Source organism: Petromyzon marinus, unplaced genomic scaffold (assembly GCF_048934315.1).
Source record: "Petromyzon marinus isolate PM22_M1 ecotype Great Lakes invasive population unplaced genomic scaffold, UKy_Petmar_22M1.pri1.0 PM_G_Scaffold_50, whole genome shotgun sequence".
NCBI classification, from domain to species: Eukaryota; Metazoa; Chordata; class Hyperoartia; order Petromyzontiformes; family Petromyzontidae; genus Petromyzon; species Petromyzon marinus.
In genome coordinates, this window is record NW_027423003.1 from 1,587,080 (window position 1) to 1,605,609 (window position 18,530).

Genomic DNA, 18,530 nt, shown 5'->3' on the forward strand with positions numbered 1-18,530 from the left:
ATCTTGATTCGAAGCTTTCGTGACAGCAGGAATCCACACTCTTGAGTTATTTCGGTAAAGTCACCACGTGGGTAGAAACATAACAGATTACGGCGTTTCGATGGCAACACAAGCAATCGTCATCAGGTGGGACAACCACAGCAAGAGAAACTGCTGAAGTAGTAGGCGCCTACTGCAGCAGTTTCTTCTTCTTGCTGCTGTGCTTGTCCCACCTAATGACGATTGCTTGTTTTGCCATCGAAACGCCGTGATCTATTATTTGTAGCGTAATGTTTTAAATTTGCTACATTTTGACCCAGACGCCAGCATGCAACGGCCTACTCGTTTTGAATAACGCAACAATAGTACGTTGTACATACACTGTTAAGCAGACGGTGCGCATTTGTAAAATAGCTTCTTGTTAATACGATGTAACGTGATGCATTCAATTTCGCTGCAGTAATTCGATGTTAATATGCCCGTCAATGGTTTAGAATGAATACTTGTCTGATTGTGCGCGTGCATGTAACATTTTGTATGAGGGTCACACATTGAATAAGTGATGTTAGGACAAAGTGTGTGTGTGTGTGTGTTTGGAAGTAACCTGTACAGAGAACTCAGGTGAGACCCGTTGTTCTTGTGATACAGGTCAAAGGGTACTTTTGTGTTTCACGAAGCATCTGGAGCAACTCATTGTCTTTGACATAGGTAGCACGCTCGGATCATTAATCAGTTACAAGGCATACCCCTTAAAAGTTACACGTATAGGAGGAGGTACATTCTCTACAACACGAATTGTAGTTTTGTCTTACGTGTTGTCGTAGATTTTGTCTAACTAGGACTAGAAATGCTCCTTGCTGATTGACGTCTGGATGTTCGTACCTATCGGTTGAAGCAAACCCCACTGCTGTTGTTGAGACGCTGTGCACCAATAATGGTCCAACACGTTGACGGCCTTCAGGCCAGGAAAGTCACAACATTTGCACATGAAGGACGCATTCACGCAAGTACCCCATGCTCCGTTTTGAAGTTTTAAAATGAAGCATCTTTGAATTGTGTTGTGTTTTGAATTGGATGATTTTACTTCTTCATTAAAAGGTTGTATCAATTTACATCGAGGAAGACTTCATTGAAAAGGACATTTCGTGTGAATTTTCTCTCGTCATTAAGTAGATGGCCTTGCCGGGGGTTCGGTTCGATGCGGACTTTCACCTGTTTGGGATTGCGGGATCGAGATAAGACGACATCGAGCTGCTGGCCGTGCGAGAAGACCGCCGTCTGCAGATCGATTCCAACGTAATCGAACGTCTGTCCCTGTGCCTCCGTCGTCCATGCAGGGGGTGTGTAAGTTTGCAGCGCCCCCTGCATGAAAACAACGGAAAGTGCAGCGCTCATCACAGATAGATAAAGTTGTGCGCTTATATTTAAAATGTTATTTTATAAAGTGATGTTGAAATCGAAAAGTGTTTGGCCAGTTCATGATTGCAATCAGATTGATTCATTTATTATGAACCACATATTTGAGCTTTTGTGGTCCTGTTGAGCTAAAGTTGGAAAAAGTCCGTGACTATAACTTCGCTCAATATTGTAAACGTGTTTCTATTATTTAGTTATTTAATACAAACTACTTCAGATAATGGGTTTCAAGATGCACTTGAATGGCACGTTCGTTGTTCCGGTGTTTAATGGCTTGGACGTCATGGCAAATGGTGTATGACGTCACAGAGCAGTCCTTATAAGGGCCTCAATGCACGTTGGTGTATGACGTCACAAAGCAGTCCTTACAAGGGCCTCAATGCACGTTGGTGTATGATGTCGCAAAGCAGTCCTTATATGGGCCTCAATGCACGTTAGTGTATGACGTCACAAAGCAGTCCTTATAAGGGCCTCAATGCACGTTGGTGTAGGACGTCACAAAGCAGTCCTTACAAGGGCCTCAATGCACGTTGGTGTATGACGTCACAAAGCAGTCCTTATAAGGGCCTCAATGCACGTTGGTGTATGACGTCACAAAGCAGTCCTTATAAGGGCCTCAATGCACGTTGGTGTATGACGTCACAAAGCAGTCACGAGGCCGTCCCACAGCGCGACAAAGCTGCAAACGTCACCCACCGACGTGGGGGTTGGCCATGTTGCGCACGCACGCAGTTTTGTTGGGGTCCGTGGCTATCCCGGACTCGCTGATGATGTGCCCCAAGTAGCGAACCGATGTCTGCAAGAGATGACACTCCTGTGGTTTAAACGTAAGATTGGCCGCCCGAACGTTTAACAAACACCGATCGCGACCGCTGCAGCTGCTCCTGGAACATGCATCCGAAGACGATCACGTGGTCCAAATAAATAAGGCACGAGTCCCATTGGAGGCCTGCTAGGACCAGCTGCGTGAGTCGCTGGAACGTGACCGGAGCCGAGTGGAGTCCCATCGGGAGACAATTAAACTGGAATAGAGCCCGAGGTGTTCAGAACGCAGGATTTGGTTTAGAGCTCTCATCAAGAGGCAACTGCCAACACCCCGACGACAAGTCAAGTGTGGTAGAAAACCCACACGGCCGACAGGGCATCCAATGAATCGTCCATCCGTGGGAGCGGGTGTGCATCTGCCACGGAGACCCTGTTCAATTGGTGGAAATCCACGCGAAGCCGCAGACTCCCATCGTGTTTCTTAACGGGAACAACGAGAGCTCCCCTCGTCGACCGCAGTGGCGAACGTGGTCCTCCTCCTGACGACTGAGCCCGTGTGAATTCTGGCGTACGGAAGCGGCGTTGCCCGTGTCAATGCGGTGCTGCCATTAGGGACGTGCGCCCAAAGTGTCATATTTACCCTGACTGAAAATGTTTTGAAAATTCGCCCCGCCGCTCGCCGGATAAAATCGGAATTCTTGCAGCGCAGCGCGTCCATCCATGATTCGTCCGGCTCGCTCCTCCACTTCACCATGGCCACGAGACATCTGTGGTCGCCTTGCCGGCCTCCCCACGACACGCGGCCACTGCGTGGGCCAGAACGGTGCCCGCCTGGACGACCGCAGCACCCAGGCCGACGTTGAACACTCTGAACGGCTACGTATGCATAGTCACACCGTTAGTGTCAGTAGCATAACTCTCAACCACTTATCAGTGCCCTACCTTATTACAGACCAACTCAGACCTTACTGATCACCCCGTGGCCCTTATAAATCTCAACGTTCATCCTATACATTATACTACACTATACACTACACAGCTGTCAACCCCTTATCGGCGCTCTGCCTTATTACAGACCAATTCAGACCTTGTCGATCACCCCGTGCCCCTTATAAATCTCAACGTTCATCCTATACATTATACTACACTATACACTACACAGCTGTCAACCCCTTATCAGTGCCCTACCTTATTACAGACCAATTTCAGACCTTACTGATCACCCCGTGCCCCTTATAAATCTCAACGTGCATCCTATACATTATACTACACTATACACTACACAGCTGTCAACCCCTTATCAGTGCCCTACCTTATTACAGACCAATTCAGACCTTACTGATCACCCCGTGCCCCTTATAAATCTCAATGTTCATCCTATACATTATACTACACTATACACTACACAGCTGTCAACCCCTTATCAGTGCCCTACCTTATTACAGACCAATTCAGACCTTACTGATCACCCCGTGCCCCTTATAAATCTCAACGTTCATCCTATACATTATACTACACTATACACTACACAGCTGTCAACCCCTTATCAGTGCCCTACCTTATTACAGACCAATTCAGACCTTACTGATCACCCCGTGCCCCTTATAAATCTCAACGTTAATCCTACAAAGTCCCATCACAAGGAAGAAACACAAACAAATCGACACAGATTTTTATTGTTGTTTGCCCGTATTGAAACGGCTGTACGCCCGTACGGGCCTGAGAACTCACTTTGCCTGCGCAAAGACCACGACGGGGTAAAAGCGTGATGGGCTTCTACAGCTCCGCAATAGTCGAGTGTGAATAGTCGCCTAATAGTCGCTATTGGCTATCAGAGGTTCTCCCCAACAACCAGTCAAATAACGTGTGGGCGGTCATCTTAGGTAGGGGGGGGTGTGTGGTGGATTCTCCCTTACCAAGATGGCAACCCCCCTCCCACCACGAGTCACGTGGTGTTGATATTTTGTGGGTGTTTTTTAATTGGTCAGCTCCATTGCACGTGACATTGAACTTTATTTCATAGCCCGGAGTAAGGCCCATGGTAAATAGCATAGACTAGATAAGGCGCTGCTGCGTTTCAGATTATACCAAGCATAGCCCGGAAGAGGGGGATGAAAAGCATCAAAACTCAAGACGCGCTGAATAAATGTAGCGAATTTGTTTGATGTTTAATTATTTCATCCATAGCGACAAGAAGCAAGAGGGGCTCACTGGCGTTAGTGAAAGGTGGAGTTTGCTGTGTACCCCCCTAAATTAAAACAATTTAAGTTCGCCGGTGGCATTCACCCCTCCATCGCCCGCTGCTCGCGTTGGTTTCGCCCACGACCCTCTCCCTCCACCACCGAAGAGTCGCGTTTTGGCGGGAGAAGGCGGCTGTGTGTTCTGAGGAGACTAACAACCAGCACCACCATCACCACAACATCTATAATCGTAAGTATAACTACTACTATAATAACAACATCTACAATCATAACTATAACACTAATAATAACATCAACAACTTACAACAGCAATAATATAAACAATTACAATAGTAAAAACATGAACTGCTATAATAACTAATACTGTAATATCAACAACTACTACGACTATAATAAAACAAAAACGTGAACGAGAGCGGGCGACACAACAACGAGGGCGGTGAGTGAGAGAGTGGAGCCGACCTCTCGCCCTCACAGCCTGAGGCCCACAAAGACGCGCGGGCTCTGTCAGCCTCACGCAGCCCGTCAGGGAGACTACACGGGGAGACATTTGTGTTGTGTCTGTGTCTCTGTGTGTGTCTCTGTGTGTGTCTCTCTGTGTGTGTGTCTCTGTGTGTGTCTCTGTGTGTGTGTCTCTGTGTGTGTCTCTGTGTGTGTGTCTCTGTGTGTGGGTGTGTGTGTCTCTGTGTTGTGTCTCTGTGTGTGTGTCTGTGTGTGTGTCTCTGTGTGTGTGTCTCTGTGTGTGTGTCTGTGTGTCTCTGTGTGTGTCTCTGTGTGTGTCTCTGTGTGTGTGTGTCTCTGTGTGTGTCTCTGTGTGTGTCTCTGTGTGTGTGTCTCTGTGTGTGTCTCTGTGTGTGTGTGTCTCTGTGTGTGTGTCTGTGTGTGTGTGTCTCTGTGTGTGTGTCTCTGTGTGTGTCTCTCTGTGTGTCTCTGTAAGCCTCACGCAGCCCGTCAGGGAGACTACACGGGGAGACATTTGTGCTGTGTCTGTCTGTGTGTGTTGTGTCTGTGTGTGTGTCTGTGTGTATCTGTGTGAGTCTCTGTGTGTGTGTGTCTCTGTGTGTGTGTGTCTCTGTGTGTGTGTCTCTGTGTGTGTGTCTCTGTGTGTGTCTCTGTGTGTGTGTCTCTGTGTGTGTAAGCCTCACGCAGCCCGTCAGGGAGACTACACGGGGAGACATTTGTGTTGTGTCTGTCTGTGTGTGTCTCTGTGTGTGTGTCTCTGTGTGTGTGTGTCTCTGTGTGTGTGTCTCTGTGTCTGTGTGTGTATCTGTGTGAGTCTCTGTGTGTGTCTCTGTGTGTGTGTCTGTGTGTGTGTGTTGTGTCTGTGTGTGTGTCTCTGTGTGTGTGTCTGTGTGTGTGTGTCTGTAAGCCTCGCGCAGCCCGTCAGGGAGACTACACGGGGAGACATTTGTGTTATGTCTGTCTCTCTGTGCGTGTCTCAGTGTGTGTGTGTCTGTGTGTGTTGTGTGTCTCTGTGTGTGTGTCTCTGTGTGTGTTGTGTCTGTTGTGTCTGTGACTTTAATGCCCGAGTTGGTCATGATACTGGCACCTGGTCTGGAGTGAGTGGAGGGCATGGGCCAGATCAGCTCAATAGCAACGGTAGGAGGCTGCTAGATTTTTGTGCAGCCCATGGGCTTGTAATTACCAACACGCTGTTCCGGCATCGGCGCATCCACACAACATCATGGATGCATGCTGGGTCCAAGCAAGAACAGCTGCTGGACTACATAGTGACGGACGAGCGGATGCGAGCCCATGTCCTTGACACCAGGACCTACCGTGGAGCTGATCTGCCCTCTGACCATCGACTAGTCATCTGTAAGATGCGCCTGCCATTCTACCACTCCGGAGGTGGGTGTACACCCAGGACCCAATTCCGACCTAAAGTGGCCTGGTCTCAGTTATCTGATGAAAGTTGCAAGCGAGAATTTCATCATCGCTTGCGGCTGGGATTGGCATCGTTCCCGACTCCTCCTGATATCGAGGGTAAATGGGCGAGGTTTAGGACTGTGACTCATGCAGCTGCAATGGCTGCTTTGGGTACGCGGTCCAGACCTCCCCAGAGATCCTGGCTGACAGAGGAGGTGTTCAGGATGGTTGAGAAAAAGCGACAGGCCCACTGTCATCGGCTACAGAATCCCACGTCAGAGAATGAGGCTTACCGCAGCCTTCGCTCGGAGGTTCGGAGAGCCGTGAGGCGCTGCAAGGATGGGTGGTGGTCGCGGGTTGCTGAGGAGATGGAGTCTGCCTCAGTGGCCCGTGATCACAAATCTCTATTTAACTCCATCAAAAAAGTAACCTGCAGCACCACACCTATTACCATCATTAGGGGAAAAAACGGTGATCCAATCTCCGACCCCCAGGAACAGGTTTGCAGATTTGCTGAGCATTTCTGTGAGGTCCTGGGGGAGGGAAAATACCTCAGCCAGGAAAACATCGTGGCACAAAGTGAGGATGACCCTGCTAAGGCTGCGGTGCCTCAAATATTGGAAGAAGTCACCCCCTGTGAGTGGCTGGCTGAGGTGCCATCTGTTGAGGAAGTACTGAGGGCGATCCGGAGTCTGAGACCAGTAAAGGCAGCAGGCAGAGATGATCTCCCAAGTGAAATGCTGAGGGAGGGTGGCGTTTGTGCACAGACTGCCCTATATGACATCATAACAACAGTCTGGACCACTGGACGGGTTCCGCAGGATTGGAAGGATTCCCTGGTGGTCCCCCTCTTTAAGAAGGGGGACCGCACAGACTGTAACAACTACAGGGGCATCTCAATCCTCAGTGTGCCGGGAAAGGTCCTGGCAAGGATTATTCAGCATCGCCTTGCCAGGCACGCTGAGGAGAGGCTTGCGGAGCCCCAATGCGGCTTCAGGAAAGGGCGGTCCTGCACAGATGCCATATTTTCTGTCCGTCTGCTACAGCAGAGATGTAGGGAATTCCAACAAGACCTACATTTCTGCTTTATTGACCTGGTCAAGGCCTATGATACCATCAGTAGGCCTGGGCTCTGGGTCGTTCTTCGTGCTTTTGGAGTACCTGACCCTCTGCTCACGATCATTAAGGACCTTCATGATGGTGAGCGGGCCCGGGTAAACTACGTGGCCGGGAGTCAGAGCCATTCCCTGTACACCTTGAGGTGCGACAGGGGCAAGTGCTGTTAAGTGCTGTTAGCGAGTAGCAGCACCTATGAAGGCTACCGGCACTGTGGCACACGAGGGGGCGGGTGGCCAGCACCAGGCCCGGCCGCCTTTGTCTCCCCCAGTGCTAGCGATGTGCACCGCTCTACTACACCGCTACACCGGCTACTTATTTGCGGCTGAGTCGAACTGGGGGAGGCCCAGGACCGGTTCAGATAACGGCCGTCACTGGGTGTGGGTTGAGTCGCGAGCGGGAGACAAACTCCCCAAACACCACCACCACCGAGAGAGAGGGGGGGGGCACAGGGGGGTGAATGAGAGGGGGGCCCCAGGGGGTGAATGAGAGGGGGAACCCAGGGGGTGAATGAGAGGGGGTGGGGACCCCAGGGGGGTGAATGAGAGGGGACCCCAGGGGGGTGAATGAGAGGGGACTCCAGGGGGTGAATGAGAGGGGGTGGGGACCCCAGGGGGGTGAATGAGAGGGGACCCCAGGGGGTGAATGAGAGGGGACCCCAGGGGGGTGAATGAGAGGGGACCCCAGGGGGTGAATGAGAGGGGACCCCAGGGGGTGAATGAGAGGGGACCCCAGGGGGGTGAATGAGAGGGGACCCCAGGGGGTGAATGAGAGGGGACCCCAGGGGGGTGAATGAGAGGGGACCCCAGGGGGTGAATGAGAGGGGACCCCAGGGGGTGAATGAGAGGGGACCCCAGGGGGGTGAATGAGAGGGGGTGGGGACCCAGGGGGGTGAATGAGAGGGGACCCCAGGGGGGTGAATGAGAGGGGACCCTGGGGGGTGAATGAGAGGGGACGCCAGGGGGTGAATGAGACGGGACCCCAGGGGGGTGAATGAGAGGGGCCCCAGAGCGGTGAATGAGAGGGGGGGGGACCCCCGTTACCTGAGACTGTTGCTCTGTGATCAGCGCCACCGCCGCCACCGCCAGCAGCAGCAGCAGCATCACGCGGCGCTCCATCAGCCTCACCCACGGGGTTCTCTCTTCAGTGCCACACTCACTGATGCTGCTGCTCATGGCGACATTAAGCAGGAAGTGACATTATCAGGTGACATTAAGAAGGAAGTGACATCGTCAGGCGACATTAAGAGTAAAGTGACATCATCAGGCGACATTAAAAGGGAAGTGACATTTTCAGGCGACATTAAAAGGGAAGTTACATCATCAGGCGATATTAACAGGGAAGTGACATCAGGCGACATTAAAAGGGAAGTGACATCATCAAGCGACATTAAAAGGGAAGTGACATCATCAGGCGACATTAAGAAGGAAGTGACATCATCAGGCGACATTAACAGGGAAGTGACATCATCAGGCGACATTAAAAGGGAAGTGACATCATCAGGCGACGTTAACAGGGAAGTGACATCAGGTGACATTAAAAGAGAAGTGACATCATCAGGCGACATTAAAAGGGAAGTGACATCATCAGGCGATATTAACAGGGAAGTGACATCTTCAACAGGTGACATTAAGAAGGAAGTGACATCATCAGGCGACATTAAGAGTGAAGTGACATCATCAAGCGACATTAAAAGGGAAGTGACATCATCAGGCGACATTAAAAGGGAAGTGACATCATCAGGCGATATTAAGAGGGAAGTGACATCATCAGGTGACATTAAGAGGGAAGTGACATCGTCAGGCGACATTAAGAGGGAAGTGACATCATCAGGCGATATTAACATGTAAGTGACATCATCAGGCGATATTAACATGTAAGTGACTACGAGATTACGAGTTAAATGTTCTTGCTGTGGTTTTCACACCTGACGGTGATTGCTTGTGTTGCGGTCGAAACGTCTTAAGAATTTTATTGTTTTATGTTTTTATTATTTTATTGTTTCCCTTCTACGTGGTGACTTTACCGAAAGAACAAATAATATGAATCGCTGCAGTCACGAAATATTTAAATAATTAAATAGAATCACAAGAGATTGTGTTGCGTGCAAAAGAGAGTCGCGTAACCGATCACTCAGAAGTGGGACCTGCGCCTTTAGTGGCACCCCGACGTGAAACGAGCACACGGCACCAACTGTCCCCACCTGAAACGGAACGGGGTTTTACAATCGATGCACGTGCAACTAGTCTAAATGATTGTTGCGCACAGGAGTGCTTCAGGAGAGCATCAGCGAGGTTTTACTGTTCCTCCTCCACTGGAGGGGCGCAGGCTACAGCACAGCGGTTTACCACCAGGCACTCCGTAGTTTGGGTTGTGTGGACACAACATCGCAGGGCTGTGAGACTTCTTGAAGGAGGAGATGTGGCACATCAGCCTGTTGATGTTTTGATTTAAAGCTTTCCTTACTGCAGTAATTCATATTCTTAGCTCTTTCGGTAAAGTCACATTGAAGGGAAACAATAAAATATATATTGTGTTTTATATATATTTTATTGTTTCCCTTCAACGTTACTTTACCGAAAGAGCTAAGAATATGAATTACTGCAGTCACGAAAGCTTTAAATCAAGAGTCCATCTATGTTCTGAAAAGAGGAGGGGGGAGACGAAAAATTAATTTATGCTGTCTGAAAGCCACCGTAAGCGTGAATAATCAATTAAGACTTGAAATGGTTTATCAAATCCTTCCAATGATTGCTAAGCCAGAGTCCATCTTCTCGGTTTAAATTGTCTCTGTGTTTGTATATGTGGATAGCCTCATGAACAAATCTCTCATGGTAGCCAGATGGATTGCAAAGAACCTCTGTCTTGGAGAATTCAATGTCATGTGAGCCTACTGAATTATAACAGTGATCTGCCATGGCCGAGGTGTTGGTCCTACTGTGTTTAAGGTCTGCTTTGTGTTCACGAATGCGGTCCGAGACATGGCGTTTGGTTTCTCCAATGTAACTACTACCACAGAGGCAACTTAGTTTGTAGACACCAGGGTACTGTATGTCGTGATAGCGAACTAATGCGTATAACGCTCCCACATTTATAATGAACTTAGGTGGGTGACCACTTGATTCCCATGTCACAGGGCTATACCTAATACATGAAAACTTGAAATGAAACTTGAAATAACAGACTGTTGAGGCAATTGCTGTTGGCGAGTAGCAGCGTCTATGAAGGCTGGCACAGCACACGAGCAGTGCGTGGCCAACAGCAGGCCCGGCCACCAGAGACCCACAGGGACACACAGAGACCGACAGAGACACACAGAGACCCACAGAGACTCACAGAGACCGACAGAGACACACAGAGACCCAGAGACACCCACAGAGACATACAGAGACCAACAGACACACAGACACTCACAGAGACCCACAGGGACACACAGAGACCCGTAGAGACCCGTAGAGACTCATAGAGACCCATATAGACCCAGAGTGACTGAGACTCGTAGACACCCATAGAGGCTCAGGGACTCACAGAGACCAATAGAGACACCATCACCACAACCATCATCACAACCATGATCATCACCACCATCACAACCACCACCACGATCACACTGCACCAGGTACTCATTTAAAGCTATGCCGACCCATGGAAAGCGGTTTAAATATTCGGCACCGTTATTGGTTGTGAGTGGGGAGGAATTGAACTCTGTTCACTGGGTTCGCAACACAGCGTTGCAAGCCACCACACTGCCGCTCCCCATTAGGACGACGCGCACGGCATTGACAACCTTGATGCTTCCGGTTGCTTGCGATGAAGTGACCGGTTGGCTCAGCCTGCCAAGAGCACCGAGCTGTACCGCTGAGACCATGGGTTTGAAATTCAGGCAACTTGCTTGTGATTTTAAACCAGGTTTCTCAAGCGTATTGCATTTGGCTAAATTCCAGCTGAGAATGAAAATATCAGTTTCACTCTCTTACGTGAAACATTTTTCTCGGTGGCAGGGCGTGTGGGGAGGTGCTGCTCATGACTGTTTGGGGGGGGGGGGTAGTGGTGGCACGTGGCCCCCCAATGATCCGATCAAGATCCCTCATTTCGATCGGATCATTGGGGTTTACAGTGAGGGAAAAAAAGTATTTGATCCCCTGCTGATTTTGTACGTTTGCCCACTGACAAAGAAATATAATTTTAAGAAATATAATTTTAATGGTAGGTTTATTTGAACAGTAAGAGATAGAATAACAACAACAAAATCCAGAAAAATGCATGTCAAAAATGCTATAAGTTGATTTGCATTTTAATGAGGGAAATACGTATTTGACCCCCTCTCAATCAGAAAGATTTCTGGCTCCCAGGTGTCTTTTATACAGGTAACGAGCTGAGATTAGGAGCACACTCTTAAAGGGAGTGCTCCTAATCTCAGCTCGTTACCTGTGTAGTGGGTTCCAGGACACGGAGACGGCAGAATAGAAGCAGCACTATTTATTTAAACCTTAACAAGGGTTACACTATAAGGGGTAGCGGCCCCTCCACCCGTATAACTCAGGAACACACCCCAGGCTCTCTAGCCTAAGCTCTAGGCTCCCAGTTCCTCCTGGTAGGGCTCTAAGGGAGGCTATCAGATCCGGCCCTGGTTAGGCACAGATCTCGGCACCCCGCCGACCAGACCGGCCCTTAGAAGGACTCTGACTCTGGGGCTCTGGGGCTGCACCACTGGCTTGCTGTGCCGGCCCTGAAAAGGGCAGCGGTCACAGAAGTTCCAGGGTCTCACCTAGCTGGCCTTCTTTCTTCACTGGTTGCTTCAGCCTCGGGCCCCACACTCTGCCCCGAGCTCCCTGGCTCCCCGCACATTATACCCACTGGAGCCTTAGCGGACGTTGTTGTAGCCACCAAGGTGTGGGTGAACCACACCTTCCCGTGCCATGTGTTTATTCCCCATAGCACCCCTACATCACCCCCTCCCGTGTAACCCGCAGCCGTCCCGGCTGCAACAATACTCGAACAATAAACACAACAAACCCCCACCCGTGCGTGCCTCATAAGAACGAACACCCCAATAAATAACCCAACCCACCTATACAAAATTACACTATATACACATATACATTGTACCCCCCCATCAACGCAGCAAGAAAACTTAACAGTGAACAACAAGAGTAACAAGAACCATTATTACAACAAGCGGCGCATTTTGGCACGAGTCCGTTTTGCGGGTCCATCGTAGGGGGAGGGTCGGGTCGGCCCGGCAGTGGGCACCGGCTGTGCAGGTGCACCGTCTTCCGTCACCCAGGAAGGGCAAACTCCGTCCCCACCGGGTGGCGCAGGCGCGCTGGAAGCCGTCATTCTTGAGGCGCCTGAAGGTGGAACAGTTAGCGAAGCATCAAGGGCAGGTGACGAAGACGCCGTCCGGGAGTCAGCGGACACATCACATGCTCGGCCCGTGTAATGTGGTGGAGGGACGCGCGGCACCACAAACGGCTTCAGACGCGAGGGGTGTACGTACCAGCGGCGTTTCCCCCACTGGATACGAACGCACTGCGGCCGCATAACCTTCACAATAACCACAGGGCCCCTCCAAGGCCGCAACAATTTCGCCGAGGTCGCCAACGGCACCTGAGGGCAGTGCAGCCAGGCTTGATCGCCTGGTTTCCACGCATGTGTGCGTGATTGGCGCGATCGCAACCTCTCGTTGGCCTTCTGCCGAGAGGAAGAGTTTTGGGCCACTGCCTCCCGCGCCTCGGTCAACCTCAGGATATTAAATTTAACGTGGTCGGCCAATTTAGATTTTCTGCTGGTTTCTGAGACGCGGAGCTGAGTTGCAATTGGTGGGTCAACGTCGCGACCGTACATCAAAAAGAACGGCGAGAAGCCGGTTGCCGCGTGAGGAGCCATTCTATAGGCGGCCAAAACCCCCGGAATGTGAAGGTCCCAATCGGTTTGGGAGTCACACACCTGGTGACACAACATAGATGTAAGCATCCTATGCAGCCGCTCCACCATGCCATCGGTTTGTGGGTGATAGGGGGAAGTGCGAATCTTTTTCGTACCAAGAAACGCACACACCTCGTGCAGAAGGACGCCAGAGAAGTTCTTCCCTTGGTCAGTCAGCAGCCGTTCGGGAGCACCCTTGTCGAGGACATAGCCCTGGACAAAGGCCTCGGCAACGGCTGCTGCTGACTGGTTAGCGAGAGGCCATGCCATAGGCCATCGGGTGAAATATTCCACGCCAACCTGCAGGTACTTGTTACCCCTAGGGGTCGCAGGGATGGGCCCCAATATATCGAGTGTGACGAGTTCGTTAACCCGAGAGACCGTGATAGATTGTAGCGGTGGGCAGGCGCCTTTCGCTGGTGGTTTTCGTTGGGCGCACTGAGTGCATGCACCCAGGAGGTCATCCACATCCCTTGCCATACCCGGCCAGAAGAAATCCAGCTGGAGCACGGCAAGGGTCTTGTGGGTCTCCAGGTGCAAAAGCCGCTCGTGTGCGGTCCAAACGGCCTTACCCCGCAAAGCGGATGGCACCACAAGCCTGTGACGGCAGGCCCTCCCATCCCAATGCATTAGGAGCCCCTGGAGCAGCCCGTACGAATCAATCCCCGCGACCCCCCGCACGGAACCCCCTGCGCGACGACGCAACGCGAGGAGGGATGCGTCCTCCATCTGGAGGCGCCCCCATTCCGCAATGGACAACCCCAGCAAGGAGTCCGCACCTCCCTCCCCGACAGGACCCTCAGGCAAGGGGTCCTCAGTGGCAGCAGCGAGAACCGGGATATCTAAGGGGGAGCTATCCTCTTGCGGCTTACAACGCCCCGATCCCCTGAGACAAGCGCAATCTGAGGCGGGCGGCAGGCGAGACAGCGCATCCGCATTAGTGTGCCGAGCACCCTTCCGATATGTGGTCGTGAAATCATAATCCTGAAGGATTTCGAGCCATCGGGACAATTGCCCCGAAGGCTGCGTCACCCGCAAGGCATATTGTAATGCCGCATGGTCCGTACGGACAGTGAAATGCCGACCGTACAGGTATGGGCGATACTGTTGCATAAAAAATACAATAGCCAAGAGTTCCCGACGCGTGACGCAGTATCTCTGTTCCACCGGAGACAAAACCCTACTGCCATAAGCCACGACGCGTTCCACACTACAGATCACCTGTGAGAGCACACCCCCAATGCCCGTATTGCTGGCGTCTGTATCGAGCAGGAAGGGTTCCGAAAAATCGGGGTAGCTCAATGGAGGGGCCCGCACGAGAGCGTCGCGAAGGGAACAAAAAGCGACCTCCTCCTCCTGGCCCCAGTGAAATTTCACTCCCTTCGCCGTCAGAGCGTGTAAGGGCTTAGCAATGGTCGCAAAATCCGCGACGAACCGCCGGTAATAAGACGCAAATTCAATGAAACTCCTGACCTCAGCCACCGAGGTGGGGGTTGGCCAGGAGCTGACACACTGCGTCTTTGCGGGATCGGTGGATATGCCCGAGCGGCTGACGATGTGCCCCAAATAGCGTACGGATTCCCGTAGCAGGTGGCACTTTTGTGGCTTAAATTTCAAATTCGCAGCACGCATTTTGAGGAACACGGCGCGCAAGCGCAAAAGGTGTTCGTCAAATGTCTTGTTGAACACGATGACGTCATCCAGATAGATCAAACAGACGTTCCACTGTAAGCCAGCCAAAACCAGTTCCATAAGGCGCTGAAATGTCCCCGGAGCGGAGTGTAATCCCATAGGTAACCAGTTAAATTGGAATAGGCCATGTGGTGTGCGAAACGCAGTCTTTGGCTTGGACTCATCATCCAATGGGAGTTGCCAGAATCCGGATAACAAGTCCAACGTAGAAAAAAAACGTGCGCCAGCCAGAGCATCCAGAGATTCGTCCATCCGGGGAAGTGGATACGCGTCGGCCACGGAGATCTTATTAAGGCGGCGAAAATCCACACAGAATCACAAGGACCCATCGCGCTTTTTGACAAGCACTATGGGTGCTCCCCATGGACTGGTGGAAGGGGCTATAATGTCTGCAGCCAGCATGTCATCCACTGCCGATTTGACATGATCTTTTTCGGCCGGACTTAACCGAAAAGGATTCTGGCGTACCGGGGCATTGTCACCCGTGTCAATGTGGTGATGCAACAATTTCGTGCACCCAATGTCATATTTGTGTTTACTAAAGACATCGGAAAATTCCGTCAGAAGGGTGCGTAGGCCGGCACGCTGGGAGTCGGACAGATCACTTGTGCCCGAACATAGTGCGTCCATCCAACTATCGTCCCCCTCAGAATGCGGTTGAGCCAGAGGATCGGTCCCCACATTACCCATAACCGTGTCTACCACGGGGACCGGCGTCGCGTGCGTGAGCACAGTTCCCTGAGGAACGACGGCCGTCTGTACGCCAACGTTAAGGACGAGGATAAACGGGTCATCGCTCCCCTTAACGAGCGTTTAAGCGGCCACCAGATCCAGCCCGTTTTCCCCAGCCCTCGAGGGCCCTAATAGAATTCCCTGGTCCAGAACACCAGGCACGAAAGGCCGACGCAAGCGAAGGGGCACGAGCATTTGCGCCCCGGGAGGTACACGCACCGTCCGAGTGACGAACGCTTGTATCGACGCGCACGCTGCCCTTGGGGTGACAGGGGAAGGCAGGAATGTTACCCGTTGGCCCGAGGGAAGCTCGATGCAACCCTGATCAATTAGAATTTTAATCGGCATTTTGCCCAAAAAGTCCGTCCCCAACAAGCACGGAACCGCCAGCGAGGACGAGACTAATATCGGCCCGGAGAGTTTGATATCGCCAATGCAAATTTGTGCTCGAATTTGGCCTATGATACCCAGCGAACCCCCGTTCGCTGCGTAACACGGAACGGTGACTGGGAGCAAGGGGCGGCTTTGAACGGGAAGAATATTATAAATCAAGTCTGACACAATGGTCGCCGAAGCTCCCGTATCGACGAGGATACGCACCTCGACCCCGTCAATGCGACCCGCGACCACGGACGAGCCTGCCAACGCAGCAACAATGCGGTGGGCCAATTCCGTCCACTGCCCTGGCCCGAGCACCCTCTCGACCCCGCCGCCACCCAACTAACCAATGGGCGTACCCCGAGGCCCGTACACCGAAACGCGCGAGGTGGGGACAGGTGTGTGCACAGGCTGAGCATGTGGGGTGCCGCGACTTGCCGGGTTGCGATGCGGAGGCCTGTAGGCTGGAGCGCCGTCCGACCGTCCCGGCTGTCGTTGACGAGGCGCCTGGCATTCCGCAGCCACGTGGCCCTTGCGGCCACAGTTGTAGCACGTGATGAGCACCTTGGGGTGCTCCTGGCGATCCAGTGTTGTCCCAGCCGGCCTCCCTCCGGATCTCCACTCCACCGGGCGACCCGCCGCGAAGACCTCCTCGGAGGGGGGGATGGTCGGCGTCCCAGCGCACACCGCAGCTGCGCCCTTGGGGACGAGAGGTGATCGACGCTGCGCTATCAGGTGCGCGTGGATGTGTCTTGCTGCCCGCAAGTAGCACATGTCCGCGTCGTCCTCTGCGACGATGACGATCTGTAGCTCCTGGGCCAACGCCAGGAGCGTCTCCGTCACCATCGCGTCCACCCCTTCGCCGTCCATCCGCGGGAAAGCCGCTTTTGCGAGGGCCAGGAGAGCCGTGCGATACGCCAGCGGTGGCTCCTTTTGGCCCCTGCACCGCTCGTGGAAGAGTTTGCGGCAGTCCGACGATGGCCCGTAGGCTATGGTGAGGACCTGGAGCGCCGACTGTAGCGTAGATCGCGTTGATCTGGGAGCTGTGATGAGCGTAGCAAGGGCGTCATCGTCCAGCATGGCCGGTAGCGCACTCAACGTCTCGTTGTCCATCCAGCCGGCCATCTCTTGATGAGCGAGAAAGCGGCGTTGAAAGGCCCCCCCAGTCGCCGCCGTCTGAAACGAACTCCTTCAACACCGGCAGGCGTTGTTGAAATGATGGCTTCGTCTCTGAGAGGTGCCGCGCGCCATCTCCGGCCTCCCCGCCGGTGTTGGAGGGGCTGGGGACACCCATCGGCGGTCGCGCAGGTGATGACGATGCGCCCGCCTTTTGGTCCTGACAGCGGGCGTCCGTTGGTGATGACGTCACCACCGCTGATTGGCCCACAGCGTCCACGTCGAGCTGCGACCCTCCAATCGCCGTGGCGGACACTGTCATGGCGGCAAATCCGAAATCTGGTGGCTGTGTTTCGGCGGGAATGGCCGTTGAACGGCGTTCGTCTCTCTGCCGCCTTTGCGCCCGCAGCTCCGCGCGGTTGATTTCCTCCAGCGTGGAAGCCGCGGCATACAGCAGCTCAGCCAGTCGAGAGTGAGCTGCCTGCAACCCGTCCTCCATCGGCGGCCACTCCTCCAGCGGCGGCTGCTGTTGGGGCGTCTGGGGCATCCCAGGATCGTCGGCCGCGGCCTCTGGCGCAATCCCAGGCGAGCCGTCCTCCTCCTGGGGTGCCTGTGATCGGTTTGTACTCCTTGTGTTCATTTTAAGACTACTTCTGACACCAGTTGTAGTGGGTTCCAGGACACGGCAGAATAGAAGCAGCACTATTTATTTAAACCTTAACAAGGGTTACACTAGAAGGGGTAGCGGCCCCTCCACCCGTATAACTCAGGAACACACCCCAGGCTCTCTAGCCTAAGCTCTAGGCTCCCAGTTCCTTCTGGTAGGGCTCTAAGGGAGGCTATCAGATCCGGCCCTGGTTAGGCACAGATCTCGGCACCCCGCCGACCAGACCGGCCCTTAGAAGGACTCTGACTCTGGGGCTCTGGGGCCGCACCACTGGCTTGCTGTGCCGGCCCTGAAAAGGGCAGCGGTCACAGGAGTTCCAGGGTCTCACCTAGCTGGCCTTCTTTCTTCACTGGTTGCTTCAGCCTCGGGCCCCACACTCTGCCCCGAGCTCCCTGGCTCCCCGCACTTTATACCCACTGGAGCCTTAGCGGACGTTGTTGTAGCCACCAAGGTGTGGGTGAACCACACCTTCCCGTGCCATGTGTTTATTCCCCATAGCACCCCTACACCTGTATAAAAGACACCTGTCCACAGAAGCAATCAATCAATCAGATCCCAAACTCCCCACCAGTCAACGCCCTACCTGGTTGATTGACGTTGAGAGACCACGCCCACACACGTGATCGTCTAAAGTGGTCGATTCCCACGTCTACACAGTCGGAATCGATTAA

At 52.7% G+C, this 18,530-nt stretch overlaps 1 protein-coding gene across 3 annotated transcripts in view; it reads left to right on the top strand.

Moving 5' to 3' along the window:
* Nucleotides 1-4,262: 4,262 nt before the first annotated feature.
* LOC116937166 (hydroxylysine kinase-like) overlaps nucleotides 4,263-18,530 on the top strand; it is a 30,135-nt gene continuing 15,867 nt past the window's right edge. For 2 of the 3 annotated variants that reach the window (XM_076062120.1, XM_076062122.1), the window contains exon 1: nucleotides 4,263-4,590. The gene's annotated coding sequence lies outside the window, so the exon portion shown is untranslated. Of the gene's footprint in view, nucleotides 4,591-8,413; nucleotides 8,553-18,530 lie in introns of all 3 variants that reach the window. The other variant, XM_076062121.1, reaches the window with a different exon arrangement.